Source organism: Centruroides sculpturatus, unplaced genomic scaffold (assembly GCF_000671375.1).
Source record: "Centruroides sculpturatus isolate CEXI.00-Female unplaced genomic scaffold, Cexi_2.0 scaffold212, whole genome shotgun sequence".
NCBI lineage: Eukaryota > Metazoa > Arthropoda > Arachnida > Scorpiones > Buthidae > Centruroides > Centruroides sculpturatus.
The window spans coordinates 363,791-383,599 of record NW_019384356.1 but is presented as its reverse complement, the minus strand read 5'-3'; the positions used below and the strand labels follow the sequence as shown (position 1 = coordinate 383,599).

Below are 19,809 nucleotides of genomic sequence, written 5' to 3'. Positions count from 1 at the left end.
GTTTTCCGAAGGAATATTTTTGAATTAGATTTAAATAGATTTTTCGAACTTTTTCACCCATATTGAAATAATTATCTATTATTAAGGAATACGTTTTCCGAAGGAATATTTTTGTATTGAAAAAATTGTGATTTTCTAATTTAGAACGTTTCAACTATTATGTATAGATTTTTAGAATAATTCTGTAATTAAACAGTAAAATTTGCAAATAAGGCGAAATTTTAACATTAATATGTTAATCTGTATAATAGACTATAAAATATTATTAAAACATTCGCACATTTGTGTAAATTGCTAATGTATGGTAATGAAACCTAGACAATAGTATTAAAATATGCGAGAATATCTTTTTATTCTGAAAAATAAGTAAGTAAAATGTTTAAAAAATAATATGTTTTCACGGAAAGAAAAATTTCATACTCACAGAAATGAGTTGAAAAACTATATCATCAATATCAAAACTTATGATATAAACTCCTCTGTCGGCAAATTTCAATAACTGAGTATAAGTTTGAGGAGCTGGTTCGTATCCTGGGAATGTGATTGATGACATCAAGGCTCCACTATAGCTTGAAGTAATAACGAAACACGCGAGAATCCATCCCGACACAATCAATTTACAGCTTTGTCCAGAAGGGAAGAATAGAGAATTATCTATTAATTAATATTTAATATAAATTTCGTTTGTTAACAGAAAAACGAAAACTGTAAAATACAATACAACCTTTGCATGTAAATGAACCAAACAGTGCCCAAATAACATCATAAAATTTAACATGTTTTCTTCGATGTAACTTTGCCTCGATACGAAATATCAGAAAAAATATAATTGATACAATTATGAATGAAATGACAATTGCTATCCATACCTATAACAAAAAATAAATGTTTGTAACTTATTTATTTAATGTAATAAAATGGAAATATATACAAAAATCAGGAAGGATTTGAAACAATATTGTACGACGCTGATTCAAAAAGTAAAGTAACAAGAGCTCTCACGGGTGTCACATTTTTCCTCTTGTTCATATTTCCTATCAGGGCAGCAGCAGAAGACCACAGCTTTATCGCACAGCGTTAGCTGGAGCAAATGTTGCGTTAGATTTTCGCAATATCATTTTGAAGATGGCTGCGTTCACGGAAACGTTGTCAAACGTGGAATTGCGTAGTGTGATACGGTTTCTCGTCTGAAGGGCAACTCACCAGTAGAAATTCATCGTCAACTTGTTGAGGTGTACGGTGGTAATGACATGTCACTAAAACAGGTGTGGATTTGGTNTAGTCAGAACAGGATGAGTTTTTTTTTCTTATTTTATATTTTTAAATTAGATTTATGAAGTCATCAAAGATGATAAAAAGGGCAATTGTTGGATACTAAATTTAAGTTGCCAGTCTTCAAGGATAATATTTTATCAACTAAATTAACCTATATTGACAATTGCTAGTAATTTTAGAATATTTATGATCAAAATAAATTTTTATACTACTATAATGCCAAATTATTGTAATGTCATTAATATATTGGCAATTTCTTCAAATGGTAGACTTAATTCTGTGTGACTAATTCTATTCTTACAGCACTATTTGAGTGTTCAAATAGTTCCATTAAAATATTTTTGAAAAACTTCTTCATTTGGATTAGTTATGATCTGATAATGAGGCAAAATGACTCAAAAAATGTTTAATTTTGATTAAAATATTCAAACTTCTTAATATTTTGTGCCCACCAGTGGCCAAGTGGATAAAACCATAATGCTGATAGTTGGTCACAGGATAAAAAATAGGCTAATCCGATGAATAGACATCGGGAAAACACCGTTTAACCGGCATTGTAAAAGAAATTCGAACTTCATTCTCGTTCTGCATAATTTTACGACCATTTTCCTGTACGATTTGGCCGGCGAAGCCATTAAAACTATAATAGTATACTTGCTTACTGGAGAATAAAATCAATAAAAACAAAAACCATTTATCTATCCAGCAAAATTCTTTAATAACTTAAAAACGTTTTCAAACGCATTAAGCGTTCATCCTCAGTTAATTCTATAAATTCGAAATATGAAATTCGAAAAATTACGCAACGGGAATTCCAATTAACGGTTATNTCGATTTATGCAAAACTTTGACGTTTATAACATGCACCCAGTATTATAAAAATATTCTAAATAATTAAATAAACTCGATTCAGCGAGCATAAAATTTCGTCGTGTTTCGATCGAGTATAGCGTATAGAAACGAGCAATTATTTATTGTGACATCGTCAAAATGCCGGGTTGCAATTTTTAATCATATTTTTAGTTAATTTAATCTAAATTATCCACTTCAAATTAGTAGTGGCTTGCCCCTGTACATCGTACTTTTTCTTTAACAATAGACTCGTGCCGATCATCTAACACCATTCGGGGGGAGTTTGAAATTGAAATAACGCGACTTCCGGTTTGCATCGGAAGTTCGTATATAGTTATTCGGTGCCTTCTGCCTCTAATGTTTCTATATCTGGTGTTGATTTTCATGTATCTAACTCTGTTCTCGAAATTAAATAGATCTACAGTTTTTTTAAAATTGCAGTCCAATTACAGTATTAATATCACTGAAATAGTATAGTTATTGATAAGATTGTATGGTGTGTGAAATTTTAAGTCTTCATCCAATAGTGGATCCAGAAATCTTTGGAGGAAAGTGCAGAAAGGAAACAATCTGCCTTGCAAAAGTTTTTGCTACTTGAAGTACCCGGCTTTTCTCGGGAAAAATCCCCAGAAAAAACCAACTGCCCCTGTGCAATTCCTTACATCTATCGTCGCCTCTATCTATAGTATACTCCTAAATGTTTTTTAAAATCTTTTCATTCATTTCGGTGGCCAAATGGATAAAACTACTGAATTGGTCGCGGGTTCGCTTCTCTCCAACGGACGTGGAGCTTTCCGGGTTTTCTTCACGTTTATAACACCTAAGTAGAGGCTGTTTCCGTTAGAAAGTTTTACCGGATGGCATCCCCATCGGCACATCGCCCACGTATCGCGTTGCCGTAACCAAAATAATCCAATCCAATCTACCAACGAAATGGATAAAACAGCTTCGTACCGTTGCGGAGTGATTTGAACACCGGCTATCGACTACTTGATACATTAATTCTATTCTAAACCGTAACTCTGTGACCAGGGACGGTTTTGAGAAACAAGCGATTAAGTAAGCAAACCAATGGATTGTGCCTATGCCTACTTAATTAACTGCTCGTTTCTTGAACTTACTACAGTATATCTCTCAATTCTGATAATACGAGGCGTATAGTCGTCAGCCAGCTGCTCCGAGGATCCGTCATGGATTCGAATAATAGAGCCCCAGGAAGTTTTTGGCCGCACAATGGACTTCAGAAAGATTCCTTTAAAGGGGGGTGGAAGTAAAATACATAAAAATTTCTCGGAGAAATAATCTAATATTTTACATTAAATTATTTTCTTTCAATTTAATTTAATTAATATAATTTTATTTATAATATATTTTAAAATTATGTTTAATATTATAATACATTTTTATTAATGATTTTTTTGTAATGTTAACAGTTTAATTAATAAAACATTTTTGAGTAATGAGTGTTAGATTTAAATAAATACAATTTTTATATCTATAAAATATACAGCTAGTTTTAGCTTAAAATTTATTATTTTAAAAAGATGCATATTTAAACGTGGAGGAAGAGAAACAAAAATAGAGAAAAAACAGTAAGATAAATCTAAAAGAGGGTAAAAAAAATTAGTGCCTTTTTGTTCTATTATCACTAGTTCATTTTTTCTTTTTCGAGATAACACAATTTATTTTTAAATTCTTTGCTTTAAGCATCTTACGTTTTATGATGGTAAGTGATGTGAGTACATCTTTAAGTGTGATAAGCAATAATTTAATAGGAAGAAACTATCATGAAGTTGTTACGACGACATTGCTAAATGTCTATAGTGTATTTTAAGATATTGTCTAAGTCATAATACGCATCTGATTGACTTGAAAAATGCTATTGTTCCTAATTTAGGGAGTCAAATGTCACCATATAAAATACACACCATCTGAAGAAAAACATCTGTAATGCATGTGTGTACTGTACATAACATCAGAATGTATGAAGTGTATCACGAATAGAAGTGTATATGCATTCTGTTAAATGTGCTTGCATAGATGTATTTTAGGACTTACTGCAACAAAGTGAACCTTTTGCAAATGTATGAAAACCATTTGAATATATTCTAGAGAAAGCTGAGAGAAAAATATAGAATTCTATATATTCATGTAGAAGATAACAATTATAACTCTTCTATTTGTATTGTTATAGTGTTGGCCAAACCTTGTCACAACAGGAGCTATATACCACCTATCAGAATGAGAGGGGCATTCTCTACTGAAACTGTATTTTATCTAATGGATATTTAATTATAATAATTAAATAAATGGCAGTTACATGTGGCTTGCAAGCTAATTTGGCCACTCTGGTTATATTATAATAAAATAAATACTTGTATGGAAGCATTTGTTCTGTTGTATATACAATCAAACCTCACTTTAGTGATACTATTTGTTCATCTTTAAATGTGGCAGTAAATCAAGTGTGGTGCTAAATTGAAGGACTCCACACATTTGTGTTGGAAGTTTGTTAAGTCTGGCAATATGGTAATAACAATGTCATTTATAGTACAAAATTGTATATTAAGTAATTTGTAGATATGTAAGGGTTTTCTACTTAATATAAGGTAAAGTTTTGTTTATATTCATTGGCACTATATTAATTTAAGGTTTGACTGTGTATATCAATATGTACTACGTGGAACAAGTATTTTCATAAGGATAATGAAAGTCAAGACGAAAAAATAGAAGTGAACTGGCTTTATAGAACATACATAAGATTTAGAAGTAAAGTGCAGCTGAATAATGGAAGAAATTAGAGATCACTATTGAAAATATACCAGTACATGTAATATTTACAGGTGGATAATCATCTTAATTGATAGTTTTATCATTAGAATATGTTTTTAATTAATAAACAATGCACCTTATAGTAGGATTAATGAGAAAAAAATAAATGAAAAAGTTTAATTCTGTGAAGTTTATTGACGAAATTAAAAATTTTCCTAGGCTTTACTTTTTCCACAATACAAATTTCAGTAAGTATTATTATTATTATTATTATTATAGTTTTTTTCCCGCTGTCCGTATTTCTGATTGGCCCCACGTCCCATTTCTCGCTTCTCGATTGGTAACGAGATAGACGCCTCAAAACGGACTTATCCGACATCTTTTCATCGACTCTGATCAGAGTTTGTTGATAGAACTATAAGCCATAAATTAATATAATTTTAATGATTAAAGTCTATCAATTTATTATACACAAAATATTCAGACAGATCTGCATCTATTTGCCAATTATGTATTACATTAGAATGAAATATCGTTGAAAAAGAATCATTTACTATTTTATTTACATACTTCCGATCCATTGCACTTGAATGCACGAATTTCTCAAGTGAAATAAGCATTTAATTAATGAATTGCATGGATTCAAGAGATAACGATCCCACCATTATAGTTACGTTTTTGTTATGAATCATTGCAACTTCTATTTGATTTGCAAACCATTCGAATTCAACGATTTGAAAGTGTAAATTACAAAGGTATTTTGAATTGTTCAAAATGTAATTGTAATTCATTCACGTTCGTTCATAGTTACATAAGAATAAATATATTAGACTAAATGGAACCATGCGTAAATTTATACAATTGGCAGGTCTAGGAATAATACGGGAGTATGTATAAAGTTTGATTAAAGAAGAAAGTTAGTTTAGACCGCCATTTTGAAACTGCTCTACGAACATTAAGAAGGTATTATCATGTCATAATTCAGTGAGATTTCGGCAATTTCCTAATAATGGTTCGGTATAGCGAATCAAGCCATTCATACGATAACAAACGAATACGGTGGCTAAATACGCTTCGTTTGCCAAATGGAAGTGATTACGTTTTAGGTGCAATAACGACCGGAACTAATCACGTTGACTACCAAACAACAAGTGTAGCTTGTTTTCATCCAAGACACTGAACGTTTTCTTAGATTTTGCTAGGATATCGACGTGAAAGCTTCGGATGATCTGGATGGCGACGATGGAATTTCTGTGAAATTTCCCGTGTTTTGTAATTGTCCCCATAAATAAAACAAGTTCCACTCATTATTCAAAGTTAGCACGATTACTTCCTGTCGTTATTGCACCCGAAACAACAAGAACAGTCCGTTTGGCAAGAAATTCTGGCCACATTTCAGATTGTTTCGAGCCGAAGATGGAAGCCCGATCTTCCCGAACGAGCGATTAAATCCTTTGCCATCTTAAATATTAGTATTAATCACTCGGCATCCAGCAAATATTAATCATCGTGTAAATGTTATATACATTTAAACTATGCACGTTTATTACATTCATATAATCGTATTAAAATCGGCTTTGGTTTTAGATTCGGATCCACGAGACGCTACGCAAGCTGCCATTTTGTATTGCAGAATGAAACTAATAAATAAACCAATGTTCATTCTTCAATAACTAATTAGCGTGTAGTCCATTTAATTGTTTCACGGTAGAATAAACACGAATGTATTCTTTCCGACAATGAAAAGAGGAGATAATGTCGCTATTTACAATATCTAAACTGTTTCTAGAGTTTTACAAAAGAAAACTGATAATATTCAGCTATGTGATATATTAGAAATGATATTTTGTGTCCAATATCAAAGGACTTGACATTTAATACTTTACTAGCACTTGTTCTATTGTTTATTTCTTAATACATAAGGGATGACATAGATTTGTATTATTTATTAATTAATCATAAAGATCATTTTCTTATAAAGAAAAAATTAATTTTTCCATACGAAATTTTTTAAATGAAAAACATTTTATCACTTTCATTTACGGTATGACCGCGGCACCTGTTGACTCCATTTGACCTTTAATGTCACGTGACCGTGCCATTCCGTTAAACTGTTAAAGCCATTCGGAAGCTCTTCTGCGGGATATTTTCGTCTCCTTATTTCACGTTTGTCCTGTTACTGGCACAAAAGGTAATTGATTAATTCATTAAAGTACGTCCATTAACGTTCTATAACAGTATGCATATTACATATTATTGTGTTTATGTTTCAGAATATAAACAAAACTAACTCGTGCTTAACGTCTGAATGGCCTTGCACTTGTAATTAAATTCTCAAAATATACTTTTTTATTATTATGTCAGATGGGTTAGAAAGTGAGAACGAACATTTAAATTAGTGAAAAGAATACAGTAATACCTCGACTTACGCGAACCCGAAGTTACGCGATTTTCAAATCTCGCAGATTCGTCTTTTGTTTGAGCGCCATGCAACTCTTGATTACCATCTCCCCCACACTATTGTTCAGCTTACATGTTCAGACATGTCGTGCAGAATCGACACATAACCACAATTTATTTTGTGTTATTTATTTCTGTGTTTGTTATATCTATGGAGACTTGAGAGACTCTATGCAGTGATTTCTTGTAACCGTGAACGAATCAAAAGACGAGATAAGATTAACGAGAACATTTATTAGCTTACATACATCCGACTTGGATTTTACACAAATTGCGAAATTATACCCAGACTTACGCGGTTATCGCTAGGTCCCACCTATCGCGTAAGTTCGGGGTACCACTGTATTGTAAAAATTTTTTTAATAAGCACGTTTAATACTGAAAAGTATCGATACATTTATTGTTTGGAAATGTCAGAAAAAATAGTAAAATTTGCTTCGTTTAGGTACAATTGCAGATGTGAGTGATGCCGTTGGGATCTTGACGGAGCCGTGGAGCGTGTCTGCGGGAGCAAAAAAGTCAAAGGAGCCGTACCTCTAAACACGACCCTTTGCCGGACGTGACTCCCGAAATCGGTCGCGCCGTGCGCTCCATCAAGACTGTCACATTTCGGTATTTGGCTCTTGCCACTATGCTGTCGTTTGTGTCTGCAATCTTACTTATTAAATATGGGAATTATTGTGTTAATGTTTGCTTTGGAAACGAGCGAGTTGGCCGCATTTGTGCGTCGGCTGGCAAGCTGCGGCTTAGGGCCCCTCGTATTTATGTGTAACGTTTATTTGGTGGAGGAGTAGGCCCTATTGTGTGTTAGCTTGGAACTGTGATATGCTGTAACAGAAACACAACTTGGATTCTTTGCATTGTGTTAATGTTTCAGGGTTTTATACCAAAAAATGCTAGACGTATCTTTCTGGCACAGAAATTTGATAAAACAAATGTTTTTGGCTTACCTGATAAGCCTTCGTCGGGTTCGCTGTTATAAAATGGACAGATATTTGATATTTTACAAAAGGCTCGATAAGCCTTTTGTAAAATATCAAATATCTGTGCTGAAAAGGTGTGAATGGTGTGTGTAGTATTTTCTTGTCCTGAAGTTCTAGCTAGATGATGATTAGTTTTTATACCACTTATGATTAACCAAAAGGCCTGAAAACACTCTGAATTATGAAAGATATAAAAGTACAGATGATAAGGTCTTTTGAGCAGTAAACTTATTAATAAAACACATCAAAAACAGTCCTAACCAGAAAATGCCCTCAAATGATGCTATATAATTATTTGAGTTTGTTCTGTAGATTTAATTAAGAGTAACTTAAAGATAGTTGTTATCTGGAAAAATGTCAGAATTTGAAGCATGTTATGTTTCTTTACCAATTATTGAATGATAAATAAATCATTAAAATTTAAGCACAGACTCCAAACTATTCTTCCAAATAAACAAGATTTTTATTTTATTGGAACTTTTAATAAATAAATTATTAACTTATTGCAATTTGTTTCTATCCCAAAAGATTGAGTTGAATACATTAGGATGGATTTGATGCAGCATGGCCAATAAAAGTTAAACCAATTATTAAGGTGGAAGATTACATATTTATTTATATATTAGAAACTTCAATAAAATAAAAGTTTTGTTCATAAATAAATCTTTGTTAGATAAAATGTGTGAATGAAATATTTTTCTGCAAAGTTTTTGAATGTTGTTTTGGTTGGTGATGACTTTGTTTGACTATAATATGCAATCAATGTTTTTGTTATTCTGTGCAGGTAATAATAATAACAACATTGGGAATATATAAAGTGAATTAGGAAAAATCTTGTCTTTTCAAAAAGCTAAGAGTTTAAAATAAATATTGATGTATTGAAACTCTAGAAAATGATTTTAAATGCATTAGAACTTAAGCAGTTGAGTTATATTTAAAAAACTAGCTATTAAAAAATAAATTGCAGAATTCTATCTTCAAAATTCATTTTAATGAAATTGCAGAGTTCTATAATAAAGACAGACATGTATTATTTTGGTAGAATTTTATAACATTATTGCATTTGTTTAAGTCTATGATTAAGAACCAGCTTTTGATGTATTAAAATACTTCATCTGTGCTTTTCAGCTTTCTTGAAGATCACACAAACACTTCTCATAATTAAATCCATCTTATAAACAAAGCATTGACAAATATATAGTGTATATCACATTAACTTTATGAAGCTTTGCAAATATTTTTAACGTACCACGAATGTTTTTGGTCCACCTTAGGACCTTCTTCAGGTGGAGTTCTATTAGAGAAAACCTTTTTCGGTGCAATTATGTTCTGTTCCGTTTCCGATGTGTTCTAATTTCCTCTTGAATTTTCCTTTTAAATTTTATATTCCTAATGATGTGCGCCTGCGTCGGTGACTATAATGCCAGGTCATAGATAGCCTGCCATGCTTTTGAGAGTTGTTTTTTGTCTTTAAAATTGATTGAAAGGCCTTGGCGTTCTGCTTTAAAAATTTTAATGTCTCCAAATTCCTAAATTGGTGTATATGATGAGTTTGCTGGATCATGGTCGCCTGTTGTAATTCGGGTGTATTGCCATTTTCACTGGCATATATCACTAAGGTGGTAGTGTTTTTCTTCTTTTCAATATCGGTTTTATGCTCATGGAGGCATTGTTTGAGTGATTTTCTTGTAGATCCAGTATGCACAAGATCCCTATTGAATCTGTCATCTTTGAGCAGAATTTTATACACTCCAACATAAAATTCGGGAGTGAAATGTTTTTGGCAAATAATAATAATAAAATGAGAAGAGAATTTGGTGTTTTAGTTTTTAGTAATTTTTAATTGTTTGTAATTTGAGATAATTTTGCACTTTATACTTCCAGCAAAAAAATGTAATTTCAATAAGTGCATGTACATTTTCAGCTTAATGAATTCAGTTGAATTAGGCTGAAAATGTTCATTTTTTATTAAGATTTATTTTTTTGCTGAGACTGTAAGATGTCAAATTATCTTAAATTACTCATTCTTTATAGAAAAAATACAGTATAGTAAATAATAATTATAATTTTTATCATTTAGATAAGATAGCTACAGTATTATTATAGACATGCATATATAAACAATAAACAGTCCATAAACCCGATTTTTAAGTACTGCCAAATGATCTACCATAATGATCTTGAGATGGTAGCATAACTGCCTACCTTTAGATAAATTACATCTAATTATTAGCCTTATCCCAATATTTCATCAGATCTTTTGGTATTATTATTGATATTATAGAATTAAGTCTTCAATTCAGTTAAGTTTAAGTAAGTTTATATAATTAAAATTTGATATTGCAGATTTAAAAATAGTCAAATATTGCTTTCTTGTGAAGAGTGTTTATAAACACTATCTAAATATTAGTCTCTATAAACACAAGATGGTTTATAGAGAGTATGTTTAATATTTATTTAAAATTTTTAACCTTTACAAAGTAAAAAATTTTAAATAAATATTAATGTATCCTATTGAAACTATAAAAATGACTTCAAAGATATTGTTTTTATTTTTAAAATTTAAACAGTGTAGTCATAATGTTGTCATTGTCATTAAAGATGTTAGTAATATATTCAAAATATTAAATTTGAATTGATAGCTTTTAACGGACTTTTCAAAATATTAAATTTTTCTTTATTTTGAAAAATGTTCATGTTTATTAAACTAAGGTATTGATATATTGTAAAAAGTTTATAGTCATTATTTTTATATTTATTAATAATTAAAATATATAGGAGATCTTCTTCAGGTTAAAGCATTCTCAAATGGAATGTGGAAAATGGAACATTTATACATTTTTTCAAATAATCTTAAGAAATGAGAATTACACTTTTAAGGTTCAGAGGTGTGCTGTTTTTTATGATATAATATATAGGAAACTAGCCTCTATTTAGGCAATAGGCACATGAAGAAACCCGAAACTCCATGCAGTTGGTCCATAAGCTCAGGACCCAACTACCAATATTCAGTGGTTCTATCTTCTCAGCTACTGGTGGGCTCTGTGATGTGTAGAGAATTCTGAAAGTTGATCCACTACAGACTACCTATCTGATGATGTATAGATTTATTTAATAACAAATAAAATTAAATTAGTGCAATTTCACATATTAATATTTTATGTAATTATTGAATTAGTGTTCTTTCTTTTCCTTGTGGACTGGGCATTCAGTTCAACATAATTCTATATTGAATTTTATACAGCCATTGTGAAATTGCTTTAAGGAATTTAAAAATCATCAGACGACTAGTCTACAGTATCTTCTCTATATTGGCCAACTGTGAACCTGTCTCTCTGCAGGCGCATCACATTGTTTCAGAAATATTCATCTATCAAATAGGCCTATTCATGTAAACTAACACTGGTTGCCAGATTAGAGAAGTCCAATAATCTAAAACTTCCATATGAACGGTAGAGAGAGATAGATCATCTGTTTTGGAACATTAGTGTTTTAAATTTTAAGTGGAATTTGAAGTAAATCTTGAAAAATTTGACATTTTTATATTCTAATAACTGATTGTTTTATGGTAAGTAGCTCTGAGGATGGAGTTAGTTTGTCTGAAAGTGTTTGGTAAATGTTATTTGTTGTTTAAAAATCTGAAGAAATGTTCTTTTTACAGAGGTAACAGATGACAATAACTGGAAATTAGTAAAGAGGAGACCAAGTGACAAATTTAAAAAAGTATTTGTTGCTTTTGATGACTTCAATAAAGCAGATTGTTTTTATTTATTTTAAAAAGTTGGATTATTTCATGAATCTTCTGGAATTTAAATATTTTATGAACACATGTTCTAGTACTTTTTAATTAATTTTATTCAGAAACGTAAGATTGATAACCATCTTCTAAGTACAGTAAGCAGGCTTAGTTATATATATTTTTTCATCCTGGTAATTGTTTTTTTTTTTACTTTATAGTTACTTTGGTCATTAATTAGTATGTAAACTTAAAATTTTTTGAGAGTATCTTACTTTACTGATTCATTACTAGGAATTAAAACTACAGTAGTATATTTACATGAAGAAAGTGAATGTTGTTATATCTTATCAAGTGCATTGTCAGAAAATTTGCAGGGGAGCCTAGTGGAATAAGAAATATGTACATTACAAAATAACATTTTATGTCTTAAAATTTTGAATTGCATACAACACACCTAACTGCATCCTTCTTGAATGCAATGTTGTGAATATATTTACAACTTTGTCAATGTTGACATGAAAATCATATGACAATGAATTACAGCCAGTCTTGAAAGGTGACATTCAGTCATAGTAACTCTCATGTGGTTGCTCGTTCTTCTCAAAATTCTGGCTGACCTTTTGCATTCATATAATGTTGTAGGCACAAAGTTTTAGCAATATAAAAATGTTCAAAACATATCTGGATTGGCTAAATCAGTATATTTATGCTGATTTAGCCAATATGCATAATCATTTGCACTTTTGCTAATCCAATACTTTCATTGAAATATCTCATGTTTGAGAAGCTCAAAACTAGGTAGGTCATCACATTANTCTTAAATTACTCATTCTTTATAGAAAAAATACAGTATAGTAAATAATAATTATAATTTTTATCATTTAGATAAGATAGCTACAGTATTATTATAGACATGCATATATAAACAATAAACAGTCCATAAACCCGATTTTTAAGTACTGCCAAATGATCTACCATAATGATCTTGAGATGGTAGCATAACTGCCTACCTTTAGATAAATTACATCTAATTATTAGCCTTATCCCAATATTTCATCAGATCTTTTGGTATTATTATTGATATTATAGAATTAAGTCTTCAATTCAGTTAAGTTTAAGTAAGTTTATATAATTAAAATTTGATATTGCAGATTTAAAAATAGTCAAATATTGCTTTCTTGTGAAGAGTGTTTATAAACACTATCTAAATATTAGTCTCTATAAACACAAGATGGTTTATAGAGAGTATGTTTAATATTTATTTAAAATTTTTAACCTTTACAAAGTAAAAAATTTTAAATAAATATTAATGTATCCTATTGAAACTATAAAAATGACTTCAAAGATATTGTTTTTATTTTTAAAATTTAAACAGTGTAGTCATAATGTTGTCATTGTCATTAAAGATGTTAGTAATATATTCAAAATATTAAATTTGAATTGATAGCTTTTAACGGACTTTTCAAAATATTAAATTTTTCTTTATTTTGAAAAATGTTCATGTTTATTAAACTAAGGTATTGATATATTGTAAAAAGTTTATAGTCATTATTTTTATATTTATTAATAATTAAAATATATAGGAGATCTTCTTCAGGTTAAAGCATTCTCAAATGGAATGTGGAAAATGGAACATTTATACATTTTTTCAAATAATCTTAAGAAATGAGAATTACACTTTTAAGGTTCAGAGGTGTGCTGTTTTTTATGATATAATATATAGGAAACTAGCCTCTATTTAGGCAATAGGCACATGAAGAAACCCGAAACTCCATGCAGTTGGTCCATAAGCTCAGGACCCAACTACCAATATTCAGTGGTTCTATCTTCTCAGCTACTGGTGGGCTCTGTGATGTGTAGAGAATTCTGAAAGTTGATCCACTACAGACTACCTATCTGATGATGTATAGATTTATTTAATAACAAATAAAATTAAATTAGTGCAATTTCACATATTAATATTTTATGTAATTATTGAATTAGTGTTCTTTCTTTTCCTTGTGGACTGGACATTCAGTTCAACATAATTCTATATTGAATTTTATACAGCCATTGTGAAATTGCTTTAAGGAATTTAAAAATCATCAGACGACTAGTCTACAGTATCTTCTCTATATTGGCCAACTGTGCAGGCGCATCACATTCTTTCAGAAATATTCATCTATCAAATAGGCCTATTCATGTAAACTAACACTGGTTGCCAGATTAGAGAAGTCCAATAATCTAAAACTTCCATATGAACGGTAGAGAGAGATAGATCATCTGTTTTGGAACATTAGTGTTTTAAATTTTAAGTGGAATTTGAAGTAAATCTTGAAAAATTTGACATTTTTATATTCTAATAACTGATTGTTTTATGGTAAGTAGCTCTGAGGATGGAGTTAGTTTGTCTGAAAGTGTTTGGTAAATGTTATTTGTTGTTTAAAAATCTGAAGAAATGTTCTTTTTACAGAGGTAACAGATGACAATAACTGGAAATTAGTAAAGAGGAGACCAAGTGACAAATTTAAAAAAGTATTTGTTGCTTTTGATGACTTCAATAAAGCAGATTGTTTTTATTTATTTTAAAAAGTTGGATTATTTCATGAATCTTCTGGAATTTAAATATTTTATGAACACATGTTCTAGTACTTTTTAATTAATTTTATTCAGAAACGTAAGATTGATAACCATCTTCTAAGTACAGTAAGCAGGCTTAGTTATATATATTTTTTCATCCTGGTAATTGTTTTTTTTTACTTTATAGTTACTTTGGTCATTAATTAGTATGTAAACTTAAAATTTTTTGAGAGTATCTTACTTTACTGATTCATTACTAGGAATTAAAACTACAGTAGTATATTTACATGAAGAAAGTGAATGTTGTTATATCTTATCAAGTGCATTGTCAGAAAATTTGCAGGGAAGCCTAGTGGAATAAGAAATATGTACATTACAAAATAACATTTTATGTCTTAAAATTTTGAATTGCATACAACACACCTAACTGCATCCTTCTTGAATGCAATGTTGTGAATATATTTACAACTTTGTCAATGTTGACATGAAAATCATATGACAATGAATTACAGCCAGTCTTGAAAGGTGACATTCAGTCATAGTAACTCTCATGTGGTTGCTCGTTCTTCTCAAAATTCTGGCTGACCTTTTGCATTCATATAATGTTGTAGGCACAAAGTTTTAGCAATATAAAAATGTTCAAAACATATCTGGATTGGCTAAATCAGTATATTTATGCTGATTTAGCCAATATGCATAATCATTTGCACTTTTGCTAATCCAATACTTTCATTGAAATATCTCATGTTTGAGAAGCTCAAAACTAGGTAGGTCATCACATTACATGTCAATGAGTCTTCTCAGGAATGCAGTCACATATTTTTAAAAATTCATTAATTAAAAATTTAATTTTTATCAAATATGCTTGAAAATATCATATTAATATATTATTAACATCAGAATTAAAATAATATATCTTACAAATTAAATAATACTGTAAAAGATTTTAATATCAATACATACATATATATATATATATATATTGGAAACCCTGTGACTTAGGCCCGAGTCACTCATTCATTGCATTATTGTTGATTAATCTATATATATATAAATGGACATGTTTGTCCCTATATTTCACTCTATAGCCAAAACTACACATTGCACATGAATGGTGTTTGTGTGTGGTAGTAGCCCCAAGTCTCCCATTGTGCACTATGGTGGTTGCGTCTCGATAGCTATAAGGGTGTGGGAGATACGGGGTTGAAAGTGGTTGACTTCTAAAATGTGTAACAGTGAAAGTGTTAAGAATGGAAGTATTGAGTAACAATGGAAGTGTTAAGATAAAACAGCGTGCAAGATTTACAGGCACAGATGCATTTTTACGGGAAATTGAACATATTTTTAGACTCGTAAAAATTCTCTAATTAGTCTGGAAACGGGGCATTTAATTCTTGCATTTTGTGAAAACGAGTAAGATTGGCTATAATGTAAACTTAATCTTAATCTTAAATGTTTTCAAATAGTCGAAAATTTTTTGAATAGTTGAGCATTGTTGTGTGTGAGTAGTGGGGATGGCTTTTGGAGACGTGTGACGCATTTTCTTTAGTTGATTTTTCATAAGTAAAAGTGTACAAATAACAGAAAAAAGTAGAAAGTGAAAAGTGAATAGTGAAGTGTGAAAAGTAATAATATACAAAACAATGCCAAAAAGTAAGAAAGAATTTTTGCGGTCTCGAATCATATCTCTAAGGCAAAAGATGGTGCGGAGAAATGAAACCACGGAAGAAAGAGAAGTACATCTAACATTGCTACAAGAAAATTATCAACGAAACAGAAATAATCAGAAAGAAGAGCAACTTGAAAATTATAGGGAAACACATCGAATTAGACAAAGATTATGTAGAGTAAGAGAAACAGTCTTTTATATAGAGAAAAAACTATATTACATACATATAAATTACATTACATATAAATGTACGAACAAATAAAAAACCCAGCAAAGCGGGTACTTGCAGCTAGTATACAATAAAAATGAAATTCAACCTTAAGACTATCACATTTTTATTGTTAATTAATTAAATAAGTACAGTACAAACATGAATCTGAGCCCAGCTTTGTAGTGTATTGTAACCCTACATGATGGGAAAAGGGTGGTCTAAACAACATGCATGATATATATTTTATACTGATGACAACCTATCTTTAATTATATTTTGCTAATGTAATGTAGAAAAACAAGAAGACAGCTTGCATTCTTTTTGAGTTTTTATTTGATTCTAAGTCACCCATAATCCATTCAGTGTTACATAAGTTTCTCAAATAAACAGTCAGAATATTCTTTATTTCTATGAACAAAGTGTATGAAATAGTCAGTGATGAATTGATGCTGCAATGTCATTCCAGTACTTATTTCCAGAGCTGGAATGTGTTCCAGAAGTTTATTAGCACTTACATACAAAATACATAATTGTAATTATATAAATAAATAATTAAAATTGCTAAATGTGTTATAAAATTAATTTCCTTTTAGACATGTTGTCAAGTTGAATGTATTCAAATCTATATGAAAAGAAGTGAGAATTTTTCATGTACACTGCATGCTGTGGCAAAAAATGCAATTTAATGAAATTTAAAGACATTGCATTATCTAAATATGCTGCTGCTGTTATTAGATCATAGCTTAATCATCAACCTACATACAGACATTGAATGCAGGGCTCTATCATTTTAATGTAAATGTTTTCAACTAGAATTTTACTATACATGATATGCCACTGACACTATTTTGGATGGGTATTTTAGTGTAATTTATTGATTTATTCCAAAATCATAACATGTTACTTATTAATGCGAGCATAATTCACTCCTAAGTGTAGAATCTGAACTATTATAATATAATAGTTCAGATTCTACTCTTAGGAGTGAAGTCAAGTCCATATATTATATGAACTTGACTTCAGTCTAATCATTTTGCTATTGACCAACAAACGAAAAAAGCTATAGGACAAGAATATGTTTTTCATCCTGTTTGAGAATTTCTTTAGTAAATTGACAGTCTCTTAATATTTGTTTGGTAATGATTTCAATTTGAATTTAAGTTATTTAATTTATGTAATCATAAATAAATGGAAACATAAACAATAGACTGTTTAATGAAATGAGTACTTGTGGATTACATATTTTAGTAATACACTATTGGCAAGAGTGTATAAGTATTGTATATATATTTTAAGGAATTTAAGTTAATAATTTACTGCCTCATACAAAATAAAACAAGTTTGTTCTCTTATACTATGTTACATTTAATTATATAATAATATAAGATAGATTGTATGTAGTTATATTATACAGGTTTATATAATAATAACATTAAGCTTTCACATTTTTATTAATTTATTATTATTGTTATGTCCAGTTGACACTGATCTGATAAGAAATGACAGCATTTTGATTTGTTTATATTATCATTCAGTTGGTTTGCTATCTTATTCATTCAGGTTGTTTTGTTGTTATACAGTCCCACTAGATATAAATATTCACTTTATCATTTTTATCAATAATAATAAAAATTATTAATGATAAAAATTTAACTATAGGAGGAGGAAATTTACACTTTGTGTAGAGAAAAAAATAGTAATCTAAATTATTATATTGTATAAATTTATGGAAGAGAGTATATAAAGTAAAACATGTCTAAAATAGAACCTACTCAAAATGGAAATCTGTCAAACCAGAAAAATATTTGATACCATGTGATTCCAGTTTACATAGGTTTTACTGTATTTGTTTTGGGAGTTATCTTCTTACTATGTTTGTTTTTAGATGTTATCTTTTAAAGCGTTGTTAGCTGAATTAAAAATTATTTATTTATTTATTTTCTTAAATTTACACATCGTAGCAATGTCTCTTCAAATTAATTCATCCCTGTTGAACAAATTTGAATAAAAAATAAAGTATAAGAATAATAAAATTAAACATATTAAAAAGTAACAAAAATGGTTAACAGACAAGTTACAATATAACCAAAGGTATCTGAATGTAAAATATAATTAATATTCTTTAATAGACATTTTACAGACAAAGGATCTAAAATGAGTGTATGTTATTACAAAGTAAACTAGGTTTCATTATTGGCCAGTTGTGTAGTATAATAGTGTTTTACAATGACAGTTAAAGTGAGGGAAACTTAAATGTAGAAGGTGTTCTACGTCCAAGATGGATGTCTGGTACTGTGAGAAAAATGATTTCTTGGATATGTTTAGATGACAAAAAGGAATGTAGAAGCAGGAGGTATTTTTACTGTTGATAGTTGGAACTCTTAGATGAGGAGAGAGAACCATGAAATGTTTTACATGCATACATGCATACATACATACATACATACATAACCTCATACTTACAATCCAAAAAGGGTGAGAAACAGTAAAAGGAGACTACATTCCTACAAATTAACCTTTCAGCAACTTTCTTCACATCTTCCTGTCCAGACACACCTCTATGCTTCAGATACATTGTGTCTCTTCTAGAACACTTCTTCACATTTCCTTTCTGACTGAACATCTTATATTCTTTTCTATACTAATCCATTTGTTCTAACCAAGACTTTTTCAGTCTTCCCTACCATGCTTCCGATCCACCTTTCCCATGTATACTCTCTTCAACAGTTCTTTATTCTCTCAATGTGCAAAATCACTGTAGACTCAATTTACTCACCTTTTGAACCACATTGTCTTTCACCCCTCCAACACTTGTTCATTTCTCACAATAATCTCTCCTTGTTATGACACACACTTCTCTCAAATATTTCATCTTGCATGTGGTAATGCAACTCCTGTAACTCTTTTACCATACATAAGTTTTGCTACCATACCGTACAAGTACTACAACACTTCCGTATATTGCCATTTGTGCCCATTTGGACATTCTTTTATCACTTGCAAATTTACTCATTGCACTCAGCACCTGTGCTCTTGCATTTACTCTTCTGGTGATTTCACTATCTATCCTTCCATTCCTATATATCAATATCTTGCTGTGCAAATATTGAATTCATTCACTTGTTCTAGTTGTTCATCACCCAGCTCAATCATGCAATTTGTTTGCTCACTTTTGTGTTCAAACACAATCACTTTAGTTTTGATTCACTTTAGATGAAACTCTTCCTTACTCTATTAGTAGCACAGTGACAACAAATAACAGATTTGTTTGTTTCTAATTCTCATTTCA

The 19,809-nt window shown here is 30.1% G+C and overlaps 1 protein-coding gene across 2 annotated transcripts in view; it reads left to right on the top strand.

Annotated features, from left to right (window-relative positions):
- The first annotated feature begins 6,945 nt into the window (after window positions 1-6,945).
- LOC111639610 (cellular tumor antigen p53-like) overlaps window positions 6,946-19,809 on the top strand; it is a 63,396-nt gene continuing 50,532 nt past the window's right edge. Inside the window, exon 1 of one of the 2 annotated variants that reach the window (XM_023385514.1) lies at window positions 6,946-7,090. The gene's annotated coding sequence lies outside the window, so the exon portion shown is untranslated. The remainder of the gene's footprint in view (window positions 7,091-19,809) is intronic. The other variant, XM_023385526.1, reaches the window with a different exon arrangement.